This window comes from Onychomys torridus, chromosome 12 (assembly GCF_903995425.1).
Source record: "Onychomys torridus chromosome 12, mOncTor1.1, whole genome shotgun sequence".
NCBI classification, from domain to species: domain Eukaryota; kingdom Metazoa; phylum Chordata; class Mammalia; order Rodentia; family Cricetidae; genus Onychomys; species Onychomys torridus.
The window spans coordinates 57,478,735-57,502,062 of NC_050454.1; positions in this window are offsets into that span (position 1 = coordinate 57,478,735).

A 23,328-nucleotide genomic window follows, 5' to 3' on the forward strand; every position below is an offset into this window, starting at 1 on the left:
AGCTAAATCAATTATTAATGAGTATCAATGAGATAAGAGAATTTTAAGTTGATTTAATTTCTTTTATTTTTATGTCTTAATGTTCCTGGTTATAATCTCAGTCACTTCATCACATGTGACATATGTCTTCATCTGATTGTTATGCATAATTATCTGTGTTCTTATCTGAGTAAATTCACATTCTAAACAGTAATAGTGCAGACACATAATAAATTTGCATGTATACAACATGTTTATCTCACATTCTTCTATAAGATATACCATTGGTTGAAAAAATAGGGCACAGTTACTATGTACTCTATTTTATAAATCTAAGAATGTGAATATTAGATCAGAGAAATTTCAGATAAATTTCTGAGATAAATGAATCAAGTTCAGGAAACTAACCGAGAGCAGAGCAAGGAATTGTTTCTAAATACTAAAAAACCAAAAGGGTTTTTATTGGGCAAGAGCTGTGTCAATTGCTGGGCACACACATGACAGGTTTTCCACCTGGTAACTTTGCCATAAAATTCAACAACATCTTCTCTACTGGGCTGTGCAATAGTTTTTTCATAGACTGTTTATGAGAATCCATTAATCAGTTATTTTCGTTTTAGATGTAAACTGTGATTGAACCATGATCATCATCAGGAGGTTAGAACCCGCAGTGTCTGCAGTTTTACTGGAGCGCTCACCATCTCAGATGTGCTGATAAAAGATGCAAGGACAAAGTGAATAGCGGACATCCAGATGCTTCTGAAAACCTCACCTCAGAGAGCTGCCTGGACACCTGCGAGCTAAAAGACCTGGGATTCTGCTCCTGAGAGGAAGCAGCAGCTGGCTGGGAAACGGGAAAATAATGAACGAAATCAAGGTTTGCTGTGGCATGGAGTACAGGGAGCTAACACTTCAGTTCTTTTGTGGAGGATTTATTTTCTTACAGCTTTTTAACTAGGGCTGCGGAAGCTTCCAGAAATGATGTCATTGCTCCGATCCAGCCACTGAACTGCCTTCTTTCCTCTTTTGCTACATACTTATTTCCTGTGAAAGATTTGCTCCTACTACGTACCCCTTTGAACACTCAAGGAAGTGCATTCTATTTCTGATTGGGAAGGTTATAAGAAAAAGTATAGAAATTGGGGGTGGGAGGGGAGGGCATGCCTCTTCTCTTCTTCCTGGAATGGAACAAAGAAAGTTTATTGGTAAATAATTATTTACTTTGCTTAGAATGTAGTTTTGAAGAAATGTATAAACTTTAAAATTATTTTGTGTATGATTATATAGTGATGACATTTTAGATCCATGCCAGTATAAAATTACAAAATTAGAAACAAGAGAGTTGAATTTTAATATCTTACATGAGAACTAAGATCAAAAAGAAATAAACATTATGAGGTCCCTAAATGTTGGATATTTTATTATTTAGCAAATTTGATCTCTGTTATCTCCCACCAGAACCAAGATTTCTTCATAGCCGATTTCATAATACAAAAGAATACAAAACAATGTCCAGCTGTATTGTGGTAGACACTTTCAGCTCTGTCAAAACACATGGCCCATATCTGTGGCAAAAGTGGAAAAATCATTTCTTCCCTCAGACTATGGAGTGATTTTCCTACCTCTTAAATCAGAGTCATTGGTGGAGACAACATGCTTTTTCTGAAATAAAAGTCCTCAAACCTTTCTCCTCTAAACCTATTGCCTGAGCATGTTCTAGATCTTTTCACTTCAAACATGGTAATCCTTCATCTGCAGGGCACCTTGAAGCCAGCTGGTTCATGCTTATACATCATGTGTTAAAGTTTTAAATACTTATTCCTTTGTTCTCATGTCCTATTGCAGTGTATCCTTTAGTTCCATGGAGGAAATCTCATGCTTGTAAGTTCTTGTAATACTATGAAACTTCCAGTTTGTAGTGGATAAAGGCTTTATATAAACAGGAACACGACCCCCAGAAATACAGGGCAGAGGCTGGAGAGATGGCTCAACAGTTAAAAGCATTTACTCCCAGTTAGGTTCCTAGCACCCACACTGCAGCTCTTAACTAAATATAACTCCAGTTACAGGTGATCTGGTATCCTCTTCTAACCTTCCTACACTTCTATACACATGCAGCATAAACATTTACATACATATACAGACATGCACACAAAATAAATTAACTAGTAATAATATATTTATATGATGTTAAAGAAATTAGTCTAGGCCAGGCAGTAGTGGCACACTCCTTTAATCCCTGCACTCAGGAGGTAGAGTCAGGCAGGTCTCTGTGATTTTGAGGCCAGTCTGGTCTACAGAGAGAGATCCAGGACAGGCACCAAAATTACATCGAGAAATCCTATCTCAAAAAACAAAACAAAACAAAACAAACAAACAAAAAAGAAAGAAATTAGTCTAAGCCTTTGATTTGGAGCGATTGTTTAAAATTTAACCTTTATATCTAATTGGCAATGAAAATAGTTTTGCTAATATGTAACTTATCATAAGGTACAAACTTTGTGATTTGTACCTTAAATTTGTATGTGCTCCATGGTTGTTAATATGTTTTGGAAGTTGTATAAATTAGGAGGATGTAGCTGGAGGCTTTTCTCTGGCCTGACCTGTCCTGCAACCATTTGCAAATAATCACTCAAAGGCTTATATTAACTATAAAGGTTTGGCTGATTGCTCAGGCTCATTACTAACTAGCTCTTACAACTTTAACCAACCCATTTCTATTAATCTATATTTTGCCATGCGGCCATGGCATTATCATCTGCTGGCATCTTGCTCCTTGGGCAGCTGGATGGCATCTGCCAGACTCTGCCCTTCTTCTCCTGCAGCTCTGCTTGGATTTCCCACCTGCCTCTATCCTACCACGCCATAGGCCAAAGCAGCTTCATTTATTAACCAGTTTGAGCAACACATATTCACAACATACAGAGAGACATCCCACATCAGGGGGGATACCTCACCCAATCCTTGGGATGTAATTGCTAGGTGCATATTGTCATGTTTTTGTTTTTTGGGGTTTTTTTTGCAAGAAACGCGGTGTATTTTAAAGTATTTAATAGCTTATATCTATACAATACTATAGTCATGACAGACTCACTGTAAAATAGTTATACTCCAGGAAGATTGAGAATGAAAGAATGGTTTAAGAAATACAGGGATAGAAACAAACAAAACAAAACTATTCTACTTCTAGATTCATGCTCACTGCATGCTAGAATAAAAGCAAATATTCTCCAGGGAAGTTTAGAGAACACACTCACTGAAATCGTTTGTCCCAAGGGAGTTATAGCAGTGGGAAGAATCTATGTAGACAGTAATGCCACTGTTGTCATTGTGTCAATCAAAATTTCAAGGTGTCCTTTAATACATAAGAGATAAATTTTGAATTTAAGAGAAAGATGAAACCTTGGATGATGTTTTATATTTTTATCCAGAAAGTATTTCATTTTCTATATTTTTGTAACAGTCAGTTTGCTCTCTGATACAGTATGACAGGTTCCTTTGCATGTTGTCCAGTACTCTTCAGTTTTCAGTAACTTATTGGTCCAGGGAGCTGCATTCAAGGTAGGTTGTTTTCCCTTTCCACCCACCTTATTTCATAAGAAACTGACCTTAGATATTCAAGGCAAAAATACCAAGACTGGGTAAACACAAATATATGATTGAAATAATGGGGAAAATTTGCTTAAAGGATACGTTTTTCCTTGGCAAGAAAACTCCATCAAGATGAATTAACCATTGCTTACATAAATTGGAGTGATCCTAATTTTTAATGTTTGAAGAGTATAGCCTGAGTTCTAGTGTAATAACTTGGGCATAATGTCTCATGTCAATGATGGGAAGGGAAGGAAGAAGTTTTTAAAAATTTCAAATTGAGTAAATAAAAATTAAAAAAAATACAAAAAAGTAGAAGGGACTTGGATTACCTTAGTGGCAGATCATTGTGATAACATATATAAGGTTTCCTTGGTTCAGGTCCTACCATTGCAAACAAACAGACCAACAAACAATACTGAAAGACATGGAGGTAAAACCAAGTGTGTGTGTGCCTACTGTGTAGATTTCTTACTGTGTTTATTTTAAATGGATTCTGTGCATTTCAGGATAACACTGAACTCAATGTCCTGAGGAAAATAACCTTGAACTTCTGATGTTCCTATCTATTGGAATGCTGGTACTGCAGGGATAGATTGAGACAACAGGTTTGAGATTTCATTCCTTAACAATTGAACTTTGTATACTTATTAGATCTGCATAATTTTTCTGTTTATCTTAAATTTCTTAACACGCTTCATTGATTTTGGAAAGAAAGGATTATGTAGCATAAAAAGTGAAAATTTATTGTGGTACATCTCAGTTTCCCACTGCATTCATATGAGCAACTTCTCAATGGTGTCCAGGAGATACCATTTCCTTCTCTCCAGCCACTTCCTCAGGCTATGACCCTTATTCTTTCTCCTCTTCTACAATTGCCCCTGAATCTTGGAAGGGAAGGGTACAGTACATACGTTTCGTTTAGGAATGAAAATTCTGTAGTATCCTATTTTCTTCACCATGGACAATTGTTACTGTGTAATCACTGACTAAATCAAAAATAAGTTTTTCACATAAGAATTGGAACATGCATTGATCTATGGGCATGAAAATAAGTCATTAAGAGTCAGTTTCATTCACATACCTTTAGCAGAATAACAGTAGTAGTAGATCTCCCCTAGGAACTAGGACCTCTCCGGTACATGGTTTTAGCCAAATAATGGTGATAAGTACAAGTTTCATCTTGGGGAGTGGTACTTAAAATTAGCAGAAAGTGGTTGGTTTCTCCTACAACATTTATGCTACTATTACACCAATGTGCATTTCCTCTCAAGCCAGTCAGTTTTGTACTTGGCAAGGTTCATAGCTGGAAATGATTGATAATAACTTTGCTCCTCTAGTACCTTGCATGGCATGCTTCAGTACTGTGACAGCAAGCCATTAGGGATGAAGCTTCCAGACATTTACCATTTTGATGCTGGCATGCTCTATGACTCAGGTTGTGGTGCCAAGAACTTAACAATAAGAACCTATATTTGAATTTTTAATTCTAGCATGAATATTGTCATTTCATGAAATTAACATTTCTCAGAAGTACGTCTTAAAATTCATCTGAAGGGTTTTGACGAGGAGGAAAACCTATTGGTTTATGCTTGCTTTCTTAGACACTTTATGCAATAAATAAATAAAATCCCATCTTTCTTATAATAATAATAATAATAATAATAATAATAATAATAATAATAATATCCCACTTTATTTACATGGCACATAATTGTAAACCTCATGTATTACAATGTTACAATAATTCAAAATATCCATATCCAAACATATAATTGCACCTTTACTTAGAATATCATGTATATCTAGGTAGAAGGAAGCATCTTAATTACATTCAAAGTAGTATGAGATAGAATACTCACTGTGTGTGACAGTCTCATCCAGATCTCCAGAATCTGTAAATACTCCATGTATCTTTTATTTTTAATTTTTTATCTAGTACTGTGGCAAACAAAACACCATGGCGGCAGTGGGAGCCTGTGACAGGGGCTGCTCAACTTAGGCTAGATGGAAAGTTGAAATGGTGAAGGGAGTCAGGGACAGGAATAACTTACATGCTTAGCCATACCTCAAAAGCTTCCTACCATGGCATTAACTGACATGACAAAAATAAGTTTACAGTTTTGACTAATGAAAGGAGTGCAAGACCAGAAGATCCTCCTCCATTATCTGTGGTGACAAGTGCAACCATCAGGGTCACAAAGGACAAACTCAGAAATGGGTAGGTAATGACAGAAGGTGGGATGATGAACATTTTGAAAGGACATGGTCCGAGGAAGGTAAGGGGTCTCTTGGAGCTGGAAACATCCCACTAAATAAAGTCTCTCCTGAATTATCCAGAAATCAGAAAGTGATCCCTCAATTTTATTTTTTAGACATGAATTTCTATGAAACTGATCTCTCTCTCTCTCTCTCTCTCTCTCTCTCTCTCTCTCTCTCTGTGTGTGTGTGTGTGTGTGTGTGTGTGTGGTGTGTGCGTGAAAGAGAGACAGAGACACAGAGAGAGAATTAGCTGTTCTTTTATTGTTATGGATATTCTCTAACTTTTAAAAATAATCATTTTAACTTGGAGCCAATTCATTACGAAATATACATCATGACAAAATTATACAACATGTATAGGTCATTTATAAATTATTAACAAGTTCTTTCACGTGCAAATTTGCAAGTTTTTTCTCAACTTTTAATAGGTAAAAGTCAAACTTCCGTAAGGAGAGTCAACATGTACAAAAAGATTTTAGTGAAATTTAGAAACTAGTAAGTATAATGACTCTTCCTAACCATGATGAATTTTCTCAGGAAATAAGAAAAAAAAATGTCCTGTCCAGGCCCACAGATTACAGTGGCAATACAATAATGTTTTTTTTCCTAATAGGTTGTTTTTTTTTAAACTTAGGTTAGGAAAAGTAAATTTTGTATGTGGTTTATATAGCACATTTTCAATTAAAAGTTTTCCTCTCCAATTTACTTCCAGCATTAGAAAATAACAAAATTCTCACAAAGTTTTTAGACTTAATTAATTTTTGTCCACAGGAATTCTAAATAACTCCAGAGTAAAGCACTGATTTAATTTGTTGCTACTTACATTGCTTAAATATGAAGAAAAAGAGCCCTGGCCAACTCTTCTGAAAATAACCTCCATTCCCACTGACTCCTCACATGATGGTCTTTGCTCTGTTCTGTTCTAAGTTCCTTCATGTTTGTGAATGTGAGCTGTGTTATATTATCTTCTCATAAAAAAAATTCTCCAGATTGTAGACCAGAAACTTGTTTTTGAGTAGTAATGGATTTGCAAAATCTAGAGTGCTTTCCCTAAAATATTCAATAATACTTTTCAAATGAATAGAATAGAAGGTATACATTCTACAAATGAGATGATTGACAACAATTTGTTTTCATTTCCTGGCCAATATTTTTCTGCTTATGGAGACTTATACTTTGACACAAGTATTCTATATTAAATGTATTAATAGCACATTTACATCCTCTTTTGTCACCTATTGCATGCATACTTAGGACCTTTGTCTTAAGCCCCAATTCAGCACAAAAATGCAATTTTTCAATTACCTGGGGAAGATACTTGGGAGCTTTCCTAGATTTCTTTGTGACTTCTAGACACCACAGTATTTTGTGCTGTATTTACTGATAGTTTGAAACAGAGTGCACAGTGGAAGCTAATAGTGGATTTTGTTTAAGGCTATACTCAATGTCTATTATAAAGAGGAGTCATTATTTCCAATGTGATGAATTTAACTTTATGAGTCTCTATTACAGAAAAACAGCATGAAAATACAGCAACAGAATTAAGAGTTTAATTAGAAAAGAAGGCCATGTAGTTCCCAGAAGATATCTCATGAAAGGATGCTTTGGGATTGTTATAAATGTACAATTTGCATAAAAGTCACACTATCTTCTGGACATAGTTACAAAGCCTCTAAGCCTATGGAATGATCTTGTAAGTTATGCCAAAGTCAATGCTGCCTTTTTAGAAAACATTTCTAGAATCATTCAGAATTTTGCTCCAAAACATGCTACTGTGAAATTCTCTTGTCATTGTTGTTATTATTACTGTTATTTCAGGTTTGGTAATTTTGTGGCAGAGATTTTCTATGTATTCTTGGATTGCCTGTGACTTTCTATATAGATCACGCTGTGACTAGACTTCCAATGATTCTCTTACCTCTGTCATACCAGTGTTAGAAATATAGCTGCCTGGCTGCCAGGGAGACTATTGGCATCCAGATTTTTCCTTTCTCTCATGTCTCAATATTTTCCAAACCATGGTTTTTAAGATGCTGAACCACAGGGCATTAAGGAACAGAAATAAATAGTGTGACCCTTATTGTTGCCAGGGTTACTACCTTGGGGGAGTTTCCAGACCAAGGCATAGTGAGAGAAATTCATAATGACTTATGGATCCCCTGGGTTGAAGAAATGGAGCTGACAACCTGGGAGGCAAAGGCAGCTGGAGTTGACCAAATATTGAAGAAGAGCAAATTCTACACACACAAAAAAAATATATATTTGAAATCTGAAGCACTTTCACAGTGGTGCTTTGAGAATAGAAGCATGTAAAAATTATCTATCTTTTGAAGAAGCTGCCTTGGGTCATGAGCTAAAGTATCTTAAATGATTAAAGGAAGGATCTCAACCTTTCAGCCAAAGCCTGGGGAAGGAATGAGACATTTTTCCCTTTAATCATTTAGGGTATTCTAGGACTGTGATGTGTGATGCCTAAGCTAGGTGAGCTAAGTGTTCTTTCTCTCTGTCTCTCTCTTCTTTCTTCTCCTTTCTTCTGGGTTTATTCATTTCTGTTGTCTCACCTGCTAGGGGAACGAGATTAGAGAGGGGAATGGAAGGTGAAAACAACTTAAAATTGATTTATGAACTTGTCAAAGAATAGAAATATAATACTGAATCAGAGAAAAAAACGTATTTCTAAAGAAATTAATAAATTCTACAGCATTCTTTATGCAAGAGGGACACTGAGAACATCTTGAAGTATAACATTTTTGTTGGCATAGGTTGAAAAATGATAGAGAAGGTGAATTTACAGCTAAAAAAATCAATAGGATGGAAAGAAATGAGGAGTCCCAGTACAAGTCTGAAGGCAGGAGATGAGAATTGTGAGTTCCTCTTTCCTTTATCACTTTTCACCCTCTGCAAAGCCCATTGATTCAGATGTTAAGAGAACCTTCATACATACATACATACATACATACATACATACATACATACATACACACATACACACACACACACACACACACACACACACACATACATACATACATTTAATTCAGGCATCATGGATTGACCAAACTGCTACCTAGAATCAGCCATAACAAACAGCAAGTTGGGAAAGATTCCAAATAATGTTGCTGGAGAGAGAAACAGAAGTCCTAGGTAGTGGGCTGGAGTACTTAGTCCCATGTAAGAACTTCAATCTTAGGTCTTACTTGATTAGCCTATACAGCAAGATCCAGAAGGATAGAACTTTTCCAAATCATCTAATCAAGCACTATAATAAGTATCTACAATGCATGTGATAATAAAATTTAATAAAAAAAATTTACAGTAGATAAAACACATAGTGTCAACTACTAAGCCAAAATGTATGAGAGAAGCAATAAACACCAGGAAAATGAAAATAATCTAGAATTGATATTGGTGTGATTAGAAAATGTAAACTGACAGATTATGGTGCTGAAGGAATGTGAGTCTTTCATTTTTCATACCTTGTTACCACTAAATTGCATCCCTAGTTTGTATCTCTATCATTGCATCTATCACATGGAGAAGAATTTGGTCTGCCATCTATTTTTATTTAGGTCCATTAAAGTAGTCAGTGGAAATAACAAAATTTCATATACATTTAGATACTTCAAAAAAGCTCTACAAAGTATAACAGACATAATATGAGGAATGAACTTACATACACAATTTGAGAACATTCAGTTAGGTGTCTTGGTGTATATCTTTAATCACAGAATTCTTGAGACAGAGGCAGGTGGATCTTTGAGTTTGAGACCAGCCTGGTCTAGGAGTTAAGTTCCTGATAGCTGGGGATATACAGAGAAACCTTATCTCAAAAACCAAAATTACAATAAAATAAAAATAAAAATTTTATAAATTTCATTTTTTGTAAAACGTTGCAAGCACCTTTACAACCTACTTACTGCACGTACCAACAAACTTTAGAAATTTCATTATGTTTCTTTATGGTCCTTCCTGTTCTGGCAGGACATTACCATACATTGGCAGCCACTGCTCTCCTTCTTGATACCTAAAAATAGTTTGCATGTGTAAGCAAAAAGCCACCCTTACAGTAAACCAAAGTCCACATGTGCTTGATATACAACCCTTCCATCGACTGGCATCAACAACAGCAAAAGAAGCCCGGCACACTTGAGTCTACCGAAAGCCAGAATACACAGGTAATATGCCTACCTCAGCCCCTTTACATTACTAGACTTGGGTTTGTCACATTAGTGAAGAGAATAGATCTAAAGCGAGTTATCAGAAAAACATATCTCAATGACAGGAATATCAGCAACCAAGAGTCTGTGTTTTACATTCATTATATCATCACTGATTTTTTACATAGAAACTGATAAATTTCACAGTGACATTAAACAATACCTCTGCTGTTAAAGGCAAAGGAAGTCAAAATATTTACCGTGTCACCAGTTCGATGCAGGCTCTGTGATTTGAAGTTGTCTGACATCATTCTAAAGTCTCAATTTTAGATTAAAAAAAGTTACTACAGGTATAATACAATAGTCACATTTTTGCAAGTGTATGATACTATTTACAATTATGTGAGTGGAAATAAGTTATAAATATATTCCCAGGTAATTTATTTTTAAATATATAATGTGAAATGTTAGGTTTATTTTATTACTTTACTACTTTATTTTTTAGTGTGTGTGTGTGTGCGTGTGTGTGTGTGTGTGTGTGTGTGTGTGTGTGCGTGAGCGTGCGCGCCCCAAGTGTGGGAGGATAGCTGTGGAGACCTGAAGAAGGCATTTGATTCTGTGGAGTTGGAGATACAGGGCAGGGTGAGCCACAGAATATGTTTTTGGAACCTAACTCAAGTCTTCTGAAAGAGCAGTAATGGTTCTTAATCACTGAACCATGTTTTCAGTTCCAAAAAGTACAGTTTTACATAAGGAACTATCTTATAGGAGTTTCTCACAATCAAATCTTTTATCTAAAAATACAGATTTGATAGCTTCCATGTAGCCCCGTGCTACCACCAGGAAGGACTTAAGTAAAATGTAGTTATCTACAAGAATGATGGAATTGGAATCACACTCTACAATGTTCCTCAAACTTGAAATTAACAAAAAGCACCTGGGATGTTAGATAGTATGATCTGTCTCATTGCTTCCTCATGCAAATCCCTTTTTAGTCTGTTTGAAGAAAGTTCTGGGGAATTGGTATTTTTAAATCTTTTAAATATCTCCCCTTATTAAAAGAGTTTGAGAAACACTACAGTAGGCTTTATATTGAAAATTCCTCTTTAATAAGAAAATCATAATAATCTTTTCTCATGAGGATGGAACTCTGTGTGAATAATTCTTGTTTAGTATGCTAATTTTTGTCAGCTTCCCCTGTTTCTTGTGTGTATTGAAAATAAAGGTATAAAAGACAGACTCTTAATTCTACATTCCTTATGCCTCATTTTTTCCACATTCTACAAAGAGTCCCAACATTATAATTTTCCCTCACTACCAGTCTACTGAAAAAGCTCTCCCAAAGATTTTTTTTCAAGAATGTCATCATTGGACAAAGTATTAAGAATCAACTCTCAACATCCATTTTATCTTTATTTTAGCCTGGAAATTTAAAAAACGTCTGGAAGATTTCTTTTCTCGGATTCCTTTTCTATTAATGTTCTATACCAAAATTATTTTATTTTTAGTTAGCTAAAGCAATATGAAATGGAAGCTAGTATCTTATGATTTTATTGATAGCAATATAATGTAGGATGTGAAATTGAGATAGCCATATTTACTGTACTCTACTGATGGAGGTCAAGTCATGGTTTGGGTATTGAGTGGAGATGGTTGAAACAATATTTTTCTGTAGCCATGAATTATCACATTAAATTGTTAGACAATTTTTATGCCAAGCATAGGTGTTATTATCTGTTCACCTTTAAGAACAGCCAGCCGGTTCTGGTGGCGCAGGCCCATAGGATTCGCTGAAGGAGACAGAGGCAGGTGGATCTGGAGTTTGAGGCCAGCCTGGGATACACACATATTTATGGGTTGGGGATTTAGATCAGTGGTAGAGTACTTGCCTAGCAAGCGCAAGGCCCTAGGTTTGGTCCTCAGCTCTGGCAAAAACAAACAAACAAACAAACAAAAAACAGGAAAAGTGATTTCACAAAACTTTTGTGCCCATTTTTGAAGAGAATTGAGTGTTCCTGTTACATTCACCATAGAATTCCACATGATACTATAAAGCCAGGCTCATAGTTACAGAGATATAGAATTAGTTATTGTTATGTTTTTCTACTCTTTTGGGGGGCCCACGATCCAGCTACCACACATGGAAGCTCATTCTTAATTATAAATGCCTGGCCTTAGCATGGCTTGTTTTTTGCCAGCTCTTCTTAACTTATCTCATTTACCTTTTGCCTCTGGTCTTTTCTCAATCTCTTACTTCTGTAAATCTTACTCTTACTTTGTGGCTTGCTGTATAGTTGGGTGGCTGGCCTCTGGAGTCCTCCTCCTTCTCTGGCTACTTGTGTTTTTCCTCCCAGGTTTTTCCTCAATACATTTTCTCTGCATGCCAGCCCTGCCTATCTTTTCTTCTGCCTTGCTATTGGTTGTTCAGATCTTCATTAGATCATCAGGTGTTTTACGCAGACACAGTAACACAGCTTCACGGAGTTAAACAAATACAACATAAACAAAAGTAACACACCTTAAAATAACATTCTACAATAATTAGTTGTTCCACACGATTGTATGAAGATCTATCTGGATCATGTTCAGCCCTTCCAACAGTTTTGATTCTCTAAAACTTCACAAGGCCAACTCTACACTTCTATATAGTTATTTAATCATCATGGTGGGGAACAAAGGGAAAAGCAGGCATGGCTCAGGAGTAGTAGCTAAGAGCTTATATTATGAGCTCAGGTAGGAGAGAGAGAGAGAGAGAGAGAGAGAGAGAGAGAGAGAGAGAGAGAGAGAGAGAGAGAGAGAGAGAGAGAGAACAAACCTGGCATGGGTTTTGAAACTTCACAGCCCATCCCCAGTGGCTCATCTCCTCCAAAAAGGCCACATTTCCTAATCTTTCCTAAATAGTTCCACTAACTAAAAACCAGGCTTTCAAACATATGAGAATATGGTAGTCATTCTCATCAAACTGGTACAATATACTGAAAACTCATTTGTTCTTTGATCTGTTTTTATGGTGGAATTAATAACATCTGCTGAGTGAATTTAAAACTTCACTTTGCTTGTAGTCAAAAGTACTATGCTTATTCATCTACCAAAGTTGTCATGGATTTGATAGTCATTTAATCCTGGTAAAACCTTAATGCCCGGGTAGAAAGAGTTTATACTAATTACATTAATTTTCTTTACACATTCCTCTCCAAGAAAAGTAATTCCTCTCCTGTCATTCAAATAGTTTTTTTTCTATTCTGTCCTCTGAAACAAAGTGGTAACTCTATGCTGATCAAGTGAAGAAGATTTACTTGTACCATTCAACAGCTGTCTAGAAATAATGTTGCTTGTCACCAATTAGATTTGATTCTCAAATGGAGAAATACTGAATATACAAGTTTGTCTTCTAACAAGATAAGGGCTAGATAAACTACTTTTAAGCAGAATTTAAATTACTTTAGATTATTGGTTAATTAAAACTAAAAATAAGTTTAGCATTTTACCAACTTTATATAACTATGTATTTAATTATAATCCAGAGAAAAGTTCAAGAAGGCCAACAAATTATAAGCTATTAAAATATAAAGGAAAATCACATGCTGTGTTTTATTATTCACTAGTCCCAGCTTGTATTCCTCTGATGTTACTTATTTCTCTGCAATCAAAGCACTTTAATGAACAACAATGAAAATGTCTTTTATTTTGTTACCATGATTTGGAACTTAAAATGATTATCTCTTGGAGAATAAAACATATTTTAGGGGCTGCAAAAGAATATTTCATGAGTTATTCTAAATCTCAATGATATTTTGTCAAGAATAAAACAGTGACAGTCAAAACTAGAAGTTTGCAGAAAAATTATTATTCTAGTAATAAATTACATAATAAGTTTATATTGTTATATGTAATTATCAATTAGGATTCTGGTGACTTGATGTATGCTTAAATCTTTATGTATAGTTTATAAATTCTTTATTAACTGAAATATTTCTACCCCATGAAGATGTGAACACATTCTTGAAGAGGGAATTGAGATTATATTCATGCTTTTCTTGATAAAATAGGATACTTTAATTCCAAAAAGATTTTGAATTTTGATTTTTTTGTCAATTCCACAGAGAAAATAATGCCATTTTTGAGATTTGGAATAGAAATATTAGAATGCAGTCATATTGTTTCATAAGCTCTTCTTTGTATCTTCTCTGAAACTGTCATCATATATCATTGAATATATGTAGGTATTACCAATGGTGTCCAATATTGATTTTGGTCAAATGGAATGCCACCCAGTAAAAGCAATTTATTATTTGAGGAATAGTTTATATTGAATCACATTTTATACACAGTTAAATCCAGTTGCTGTAGGCCTTATATTTTTACTAAAATGTTTAAGAAACAGTTACGTATTGAAACTGTGCATTTTGATAACCTAATTATTCACAATTTACAAACAAATATTTTATGACATGGGTTATAGATTATTTCCTATTGTGAAGTGTTTAAAAAGTGCTCTTAAACTCTGCAAAGTAAAAGAATGGAAAATAATATTGCACTCACAGAATGTTAATTTTAGAGTCTAAAAAGTCAGCGCAAATTCTTTGTTTCATTTAATATTTGCATATTTTTGCCCAAAAAATTTACATAAAATGGGAACTCAAATTTCTTTCATTATGGTGATATATGCATGTAATTATGTATGTAAATATAAGGGAAATGAATAATTTACTTATATATAAGCAAGATCATTCCATTAGAAAGTTTTGATAGAAACTTTATTTCATTTTTTTAAATTTAATTGTTTTATTGTTTTCAGTGCACACATACAAATTCATACTGTCAACTTAGTAATGTATTCAATTTCACTGATAAAAAGTTAATGATAAATAAATTTTCATTTATTCAGACATAAATTCCTTCTAAAAGTGGGAATTTTTCTGAATTCTTAGTAATATCTAGAATATTTTCTAATATATGTTTGATATCCAGTGCTAATTTAATTTAAATACAGTGAATCTATTTTAGCTGACATTGGTAATTACATGTTTTGAAGAAACATTCCTTAGGCATGTATATTCAGAATTAATAAAGCTCAGATATCATCTTTAAATATTCATTTGCACCTTTCCCACACAAAAATTAAAGTTTGAGCATTATCTGCATACAGATGTGTTTGGAAAGTCATCATTTGATGGGAGATCTATATCTAGTTCTCCTGATATGGCATCTCTATTTTTGTTCAATACTTGATTTTTAATGTTGGGTGATATACATTAGAAAAATGTATTCTCAAACCTATTCCAGAGTTTTTAAATACTTACATACCAATCATTTTAAAAATGCATACAAATATATATGATATGTATTCTGTTACTCTATGGACAGCACATAAAATATAAGACTTCAGGCCACATTTGCATTAATATATATTCTAATAATATTTTTGAAGAAATATTTTCCACCTTTTTTGTTGTTTAAATTTTTCTGGGAAGATTGAAAAATCATCATGGTAATTTTTTGTCGTATCTTTGCACTAAGTTCACTACTATTCTCTAAAAATAAAGATTATATTTGCAAGTATTCACTTGTTATTCACATTCACATTTATTATTTTGTTGTATTGTACTATTTTTTCTAGACAATATTCTCTAATATCTTCTTTTGCAGCTAAAGAATATTTAGTAAATTTGGATGTTATTGGTCCATGTATTCCAAAACATTCATTAACCTGTATTTCATCAGTAGTTTTATGAAAACAGATTTCATTTTCTTTGAGATTTATTATTGTATTCATGTTACTAGTGTTGAGTTTCTATATGAATGTTTTCCATCAATACATATTCAGGATACATTTATTTACCTACTTGTAAATATTATGATTAGATGTTATAAAGAAATTTCAATATTGCCTCAAAAGCACTGTTTGTTTTTACTTTTAGCAGGAACATGTGTGTGTAGTGTGTTTGGGTGCATTTCTTGTGTTTTCAATGATACATAGAAAGCAAGCACTCTCAGTCAATTGATTTGATTTGGGTTCTATTTAGCTATTCTGGATTAATAGTTCCTAGCATTTACCTGATTTCCATTCTTTAAACTTACATGCTGTGCTTTTCTGTAGTTTAGATTCAAGGAATGAATTGACTTGATTTAGTTGAAAGTGTTCTTAGAAGAAATACACTGTATGTTAAGTGATTGCTGCTTTTCTAAACATTTTTTTTCTGAATTATCGCATTAAAGATTACTATCAATCAGTCATATTTATCATCTGAATGGTCTAAGTTTTGCAGTTATACCTTTTGAAATGACAGTGAAGATGTAGATTAGGGCTATCATTTAAAATTCAAGTTAAGATGATTGAAAACTCCTTATTAACATCAATTAAATGTTGTACGTATAATTTTTAGACAAGAATACCACTCAAAGTTCTAATCAATTATCCTTTTCCCCCAATTTGTCAAATAAATGCAACCTACAATATCTTCAAATTAAATGTAAGAAACATATTACAATACTTTTTCTGATTGGAAGATAGTTATGAAGTAAATAGCAATTATGTCTCCCTGCCTGAACTTGTTGCTAAATCAGTGTACTTAGCTACATTTGGTTGGGTAGAATATAATGATTCTTTCTCCTATGTAATTAAGAAAAATTAATTGTCACAAATTTAAAAACCAACCAATTATTACTGGTGCATAGTCTAGTATTCAAATACTAGAATAAACTTAAACTTAAAACATCAATGATAAACTTCAGAATACGTGAGTTCTACAAATTGCTTTTTTTGTTGTTTGTTTGTTTTGTTTTGATTTTTTGAGACAGGGTTTCTTTGTGTAGCTTTATGCCTTTCCTGGAACTCTTTTTGTAGCCCAGGCTGGCCTCTGACTCACAGAGATCTACCTGCCTCTGCCTCCCAAGTTCTGCAATTTGAGGCGTGTGCCACCACTGCCCTGCTAAATTGCTTATTTTTTTAATGTGTTCTCTTATAGCACAATGAATAAAAGTTCTACGAGAAAATGAAACACTATGAAAATATTAGTAGAGGATCTTTTGTGTACACAACTCATTATAGTATGCATACCTAAATCAGCTCCAAATGTTGCATCAATGTGATTCATAAGTCATAATTTTAGGAATGTTGCTCATCTTTAAGACCAGGAAAGTAAAACTGATTTAGGATTCTCAGGTTTTAATGAGTGGTTATGGTAATATGGCATGCAATTGCGGATGAAACTTCTGATTGGAGATTCAGGATTCAACCTCTCTGCTCCCTCTCCTACACAGTATGTACAAAGGAAAACTGTCCCCTCATATCAAGGGTCCTGGATTACACAACCAAGAGTTTCAACTAGAGAGATGTACAAGAAGAGGGCATAGAGTGTAGCTGGGAGAGAAAATGTTGTACGTGTGGTCTACAACCAGCAAGAGAAGTGGACGTATGCCATCTCCTAGCTCTGTCTTGGAGTTCTCACTACTTCTCCACTGACAGGACTTGATGCATGATAAATTGGTGAAAAAAATAGAGTCATAGCACATGAGCCTATAGAATGGTGTTGACATAGTTTGAATCTGAAATTTTCCTCAACCATATTTGCATTTTGTTTGGGTGTTCCTGGAATGGGTTTGTTTTGGATGACCTGTGTAGTTTTTAGTAGTTTGGGCCTGATTATTAAAATAGGTTACTAAGGATAGACTTGTTTTAGGGTTACTGGGTCCCTGGTTCTGCCCTGTACTCTCTGCTTCATGTTCCATGACAAAATACAGAGTCACTGACACAATCTCCTCTGTCTGTAGAAGGATCCACTCTTCCATTCCTCCTCCACTATGATAGTCTGTGCCTTTTAAATCCTTGAGCCAAAACAAATCTTTCCTTCTTGTTAGTTCTGACATGTTCCATTTTTGTTTGCAGCAACAGGAAAGTTGGATTTTAGATGAACTAGACTATCATACTTCTATTTCTCTGTTATAAGAATAAAGTATCATGTTGGATAGTTCATTCAGCGGTTAGAGCATTTACCCTGTAGAGCAGGATGGGGGGTTACCAGGCAAACATGAATCCATATGCGAGTTTGGGTTCTCATACCAATATATACCACTGGAAATGGGACTAAGTATCTGTAATCCCTGAGTGATGATGTATTTTTACCTCCTTAAAATATTATTCTAGGAACCATGCTCTTTAATTAAATTCATATTGAGGAATACTACTAAAACTATTTACCCTTCTCATCTGATTCACTCTAGTGAATCACTTCATTTCATTCTAGTCTTTTAAATAATATTTTTAGCCTTCTATTTGTTCTTTATATTCTGGACAAGTAATATATACTATATTCAAAAAAATCTACAGAATTCTTGTTATATATCAAAAATAAGCACTAAACATACAAATATAAATCCTCGACACCTCTGTATATTCATGTAGGAATTAGAGTTTCATGCTTAACAGCCATTCTCTCAAATTCTCTGGTATTCCTTGAAGTCATTTTTGTGTGCTGACACCTTGTACCCACTCCAAACTCTCAAATTTGATGTTCATTATATGCTTCCAATGTCTGAGGTGGAATCTACAAAACACTTGCTGCTGACCAGCCATGGTCTTTCAGTTGATATGTGGATGCTGCTGACAGACTTGTATCAATGGAAAGAGGTGTCAGATGATCATTTTGCATTGCAATACTTTGGAGTGTGAAGAATGTATAAGAGAGGCAAGGGATTTCTCATTCTCTAAAGTGTTACCCTGTTCTAATACTGTAAGTTAGAATGTTGATGAGTTGATTTGCCCACTGTCCCAGTACATCTGTAACCAATCTATCTTGACATGTACAGAAGTATCTGGTGAATGGAGTTCAATCCCATCATCTGTGGAACAAAGAAATTTACACTTATTTGGGTAAAATTAGAATTTCAGTTTAGAAAAACACAGATAATAGCAGATTTGAAAATGTCAAAGTTTACCTAAGCCATGGCCGTACTTGAAACTTTATTCTGTGTGGAGGAGGTTTTTGAGTTATATTGTGTGGATCTGAGATTGATACTGACCAAAGTTAAGTTAGTAAGAAAATGGTTTAGTGTTCATCCAGTCTATAGATTTCATCAGAAACATTGGGGGTTCTTAACTTATTGATAAAAACTAGGGATATTGATCATACTGGCTGGTTCTGTGTGTCAATGTGACACATGCTAAAGTCATCAGAGGAAGGAGCCCCACTTGAGGAAATGCCTTGATGAGATCCAACTGTAAGGTGTTTTGCCACTTAGTGATTAATGGAGGTGGGCCCAGCCCATGGTGGATGGTGCCATCCCTGGGCTGCTGGTCTTAGGTTCTAGAAGATGGTGGGTTGTTCAAGCCATGGGAAGCAAGCCAGTAAGCAGCTCCCCTCCATGAACTGTGCATCCACTCCTGCCTCAGGGGTCCTGCCCTGCTTGCATTCATGTCTTTACTTTCTGCAGTGATGAAGAGCAATGCTGAAGTGTAACCCTATAAATTCCATCCTTTCCAATTGGCTTGTGGGTCATGGTGTTTCATCACAGCAATAGAAGGCTAAGACAGAAATTGGTACCAGGAGTTGTGTATTGCTGTGAAAGACCTGAACATGTTTTGGGTAGGATTGTAAAAGGACTTTGGAACTTTAGGCTAGAAAAGCCTTTGAATGTTAAGAGCTCTGTGGGATGTTCTGTGGAGACTTGGAAGATAAGAATTTTGAGAGTATCACAGAGCATGGAGGGCTGTTTATGAAGTTTCAAAGGGAAGTTCCAAGGCTCTATCAGATCTATTTGAAATTTTGAATTAGGATTCTGTGGTTCTGGTTAGCTGGGACTGAAGAATTAGCAAGACAACAGAACTACTAACATGAAATCTTTACATTAAGTGGGACAATTGATATTGGTTCGCTAGAGCTAAGAAATTAGTGGTGATTAAAGAGAGACCAGCATAGTTGAGGTGACATCTGCTGGGATGAGAGTATGGAGAAGCTGTGTTCCAGAGGCAGCCATGACTGTAGGTTGTGTTGTCAGCAGGACTTAGTAATGTTCAAGAGTCACCCAGGTGATACTGGTTTTTAAGGCATGAGGGGGGTCATGGAAAGGAGCTGAGGCTTGGTATTATGAGAAGCCAGGAAAGGTCATTGATGAAGGTGCAGCCTCACTGGCAGTTGAAGGCCCAGGACTGAAGAGGTCAAGCAAAGAAATTGAGGCTTGACACCATGAAGAGAGCCTATGAGAAGATATTGGGGAAAGTGCAGTCCAGTTGCAACAGAGAATCCTAGAATTTTGGAGATGCCAGTTCCATGGGAACAGCAGCAGCAGTGGAGTGGAGCCAACCAGATCCTAAGGACAAGCTGAGTGTGCTGTAGAAGGCAGAGCCACAAAAGTGACCCAAGCCCTTTGCAGAAGTCCAGAAGATTGAGAGTGGGTCCCTTATAATTGGACATTGAGTTTATACTGTTGGAGTTGGATTGTGCTTCATTTCAGATTCTGACAGTGCCCTGGTTCTTCCCTTTGGAAGAAGGTATTTAATTTGATTTCTAAAAGAGCCCACAGCTGAAAGACTTGCACTTTTAAAGAGACTGTATATTTTAAGGAGACTGGAATTTTTATGTGTTTGAATGTATAAGGGCTGTGGGACTTTTAAATTATTTATTACTTAATGTGAGATCTTGAGGATGAATGAGGAAGGAAAAGATGTGGCTAAATAGTGATGTGTTTGTGTGTCAAGCTGACAAGGGGTCAGTTGTGTGGCTGGTTTTGTGTGTCAACTTGACACAAGCTAGAAACATCAGAGGAAAGAGCCTCCATTGAAGAAATGCCTCCATGAGATCCAATTGTATGGCAATTTTCTCATTTAGTGATCAATGTAGGGTAGGCCTAGCCCATAGTGGGTAGTGCCATCCCTGAGCTTCTGGTCCTGGATTCTAGAAGAAGGTGGATTAAGCAAGCCATGGGAAGCAAGCCAGTAAGTAGCTCATGCATCAGCTCCTGCCCCTGGGATTCTGCCCTGTTTTGAGTTCATATGATAAACAGCAATGCTGAAGTATAAGCCAAATAAACATTTTTCATCCCAAGTTGGCTTTTAGTCATGGTGTTTTATTACAGCAATAGAAACCCTAAATAATACCTGCATACATACCTCCCTTGAACTAAGCAAGTCTTCCTCATTTACTTCCCATAAACATTCTTTTAAACCAGTAGACTCAACATGAATCTAATGTTTTTGAAAAGTTCCTTAATTGAATCCAAAATCTCTGATCTCTGTATATGGTCCAGTTGTTCATCTTTTTTATTTCTAATCTACCACAAGAAGAAGAATCTCTGATGATAGCTAAGTGAAGAATTGATCTACGACTATTGTAGAATGTCATTGGGTGTCATTTTATTGTTAGGTTCCTTTAGCAGAGCAATAGTAATTACTTTTCATCTAGGTCTACAAGCAGTGTTAATCATGAGTTCCCTCTAGTAGTGTGAACCTTAAATCCATTTGGCATGCTTGGATACTCTCACAAAGTTTTTTGCCACTAGTGTACTAACATATCATGTAGCCAGATCACCAGCGGAAATCGAAGGTATTGTAGCTGAGCTGATGGTTGCTTTTCTCCTCTGATAGCATGCAGAGTACCACCAAATACGTGAACACTATTCTGCTGTGGGATAATGCTTCTATATACTGGTTTAATAAAATGCTGATTGGCCAGAAGCCAGGCAGAAAGCATAGATGGGATAAGCAGACAACGAGAATTCTGGGAAGAGAAAAGCTGAGTGAGGAAATGCCAGCTTGTCATCCAGGGAGCAGCATGTAATGGCACACAGGGAAAACCATGGAACATAATTATAAAGGCTAGTCAATAATAAGCCTGAGCTAATGACCAAGCAGTTATAATTAATATACGCTTCTGTGTGTTTACTTGGGGGATGCAAGTGGGAGAGATTTATCCTAGCTGCAAGCTGAGCTGGACACAGGAAAACTTCCAGCTACACTATTCAATAGCAATGAAGCCTCTAGTTTGGCATGAGCTTGAGTTTTGCATGTTCAATGAGCTATGTAAATGTTGTCTTCAGCAATAGGGCCTTAGCATCAATTTATGGAGAGTCAATAATACCCTTGGCAATAGCCTGAAAGATTTGGGGGATTTCCATGAGGACCTTTTGGCTGTGACCCATTTTTATCACTGGAGGTTTCGCTTGGTAGTTAAAGATGTCTACTTGGAACATTGTCTCCTACTATGCTTTGGTTAACTCAATTTTTATATTTTTGTATATATGTATATATGGATTTCCACAATAGAGGTTTATATGACCCCTCAAATGGCTGTTTGCGTTAGTTGTTCCTCCCTGAATCCTCCCACCTTTGTATCCGCAAATCTCTCTATAACTATACACTCTTATTTCCCTTCTCTTGGATAATCCTCCCTTCCCCCATAGTTTCAGTTGATATATTACCTCCGTGGCTGTATAGATTGTAGCATTCCAGTTGGAGAATTTGTCCTTCTTGTAAACTTTCTAATTGTTTCCTATGCAGCCTACCTTGTATTAATTAATCCTCTGGGCTCTTGGAACATTTCTGTCTTTCTCTGTTTCCTTCTTCTTCTTCTTGGAAATAGCTCAGCTTAATAAAGTGGTCTTCACCTGTTGACACTCAATCCATTCTGTGGATCTCTTCCAGAGTCTCCAAGGGAAGCATTCTTCCCTTGCGCTCCAAAGTCCTTTACTAATGCTTCTATCATTGCACTTGACACTGTGTGATAATGGTGTGTTTAAGAGCATGTCTCATCCACTAGCTTAGCTCATTACAGGGAAGTGTTCAAGTGTGCAAGCATATAAATAAACTGTAGAAACAAAAATTGTTTGATAAAATTGGTTTAAATGAAGATTTTCTTTCATGGTGACATTCCAATTGCACTAAGATCACAGCAATTCAAAGATGCCAGTGCCGTGACGCTGATTTTCACACAATACTAGCTTCATTTACTGGTGTTGTTGTTATCGCTTGTTTTTGGCAGCAATGCTACTTCAAGGGCAATTTTGAGAAAACTCAACTAATGTTCTTGGCAGACATTTCACCTTATGGAAGGAAATCATTTATCTAGGGCTTCAGTGTTTTCATTTTGGTGACATTTAAAATGGAAATGAGCCCATTTTCTTTTCAGATCTCTTGAATATGCTTTAGTTCAAAATTAAGCCAATTCAGGGAGTGCAATATTCAAGGCCCACAAAATCAGAATATGAGAACTGGAAAAGCAGATATTTTTCCCACTGTTAATATTATACTTAATACATCCTGTGTATGACACATTTTAACTATAGACACAGATAAACCACAAAACCTGTGCCCCAGGGTTAAGGAGATGGCTCAGCAGGTAAGGAG